This window comes from Mus pahari, chromosome 3, assembly GCF_900095145.1.
Source record: "Mus pahari chromosome 3, PAHARI_EIJ_v1.1, whole genome shotgun sequence".
NCBI lineage: Eukaryota > Metazoa > Chordata > Mammalia > Rodentia > Muridae > Mus > Mus pahari.
In genome coordinates this window covers 61,139,478-61,140,930 of record NC_034592.1, presented here as the reverse complement: position 1 = coordinate 61,140,930, position 1,453 = coordinate 61,139,478, and positions in this window count along the sequence as shown.

Genomic DNA, 1,453 nt, shown 5'->3' with positions numbered 1-1,453 from the left:
CCAGAACACATGAAACGACTGTTAGTTAAAGCAGTGTGCAAATATCCTGGAGGGCCCATGCCTTTCAGGCCAAACGGGCACAGTAAACTTCTGTTTGCTACCCAGTGTAGGAAGGACGGTACACCTATGCAGATGGAGAGATTCCTGTGCCGACTGCCCTCCCTCCTCCCCTCCCTTCCTCCCTCCCTTCTTCTCTCTCTCATTCAGAAATCAAGATTTGTTCCTATATCACTACAGAGAAAAACATTCATTGCTGTCAAAATTATCAAAACCTGATTTGTAGAGTGGCATTTTGCTTTGTTATAAAAAAAATTGGGAAATTAATTTTTCTGTTTTACTATAAAAAGAATCACAGTTAAGTGTTGATGATGATGTAAGACAAGATAATATGTGCCAGTGATCTTGCATTGGCATATAAATCGATACAAATCAATTCTGGAACTGCTGCCAATGTATTAAAGAGATCTGTGGTAGACAGCATCCAGTACCATCATGAGAGACACTCTTGTTCTTTCCTGTCCCATCCTTCCTCCAAGAGAGTGACACAAAGGGGGGAGGAGGGAGGGGGAGAGAGAGAGAGAGAGAGAGAGAGAGAGAGAGAGAGAGAGATTAAAGGCTGAGAGGTTAGTTATAGGGCTATATATTTTTGTCATCATTTTCAATTTTAATATTCTTAGAGACAGAATTATATTCATTTACATTCTCTCAGGGATGTTCATGAACATTAATTACCAAATTAAGGAAATCTTGGAAATAAAAATGGGCATGTATTAATCACAATAACCTGAGTATCTAATAGCCATTTTCTTTCTTTCTGAAGTGTTAATGTGAACTTGAACCATGGTCAGTCTGAGCAATGGTGGCGAGTGATCACAAATGGGGCCGACTAACAGATGGGTCCATGGTCACCTTGGACAGCACATCTTCTCTCCTGACTCAGGGCCCAGTTCAGCACACGCTGTGCAGTAACAGAGGCAGTCAGATCCGAGGGATTCCAGCTGAGGACATACATCTAAGTCTTGTCTCTCAGCCTGGCTGTGACCAGATCCCTCAGAGCAGCTCAGGCAAGGCTCTACGGTGGCTCGCTGTCTCTGGTGATTTCGTCCCCTTTCAGGGACATGAGAGGTACCAAGCCTGCTCTGAAGCAATGCCTAACTCCAGGTTACACCATCACATTATATGATGGAGGCTCAGATAGCGCAGTCTTTCCTCCACAGGACAGACCCAGCGAGAACACATGGAAGCTACGGCGAATGATTCTAAGTACTGAGCAGGAGTACATCTGAGCCTGCTGAGAGATGCTGCTGCCAAAGAACCCACCCTGGCCTCTTAGGAATACCCAGAGCCTATCAGACCACCTAAGGACAAAGGGATGCAGGCATTAGACCCTCATCTTTATCCACAGAACACTTTGGGGTCTTTTTGAAGGATTTCTCCCCTATACTTGTAATAA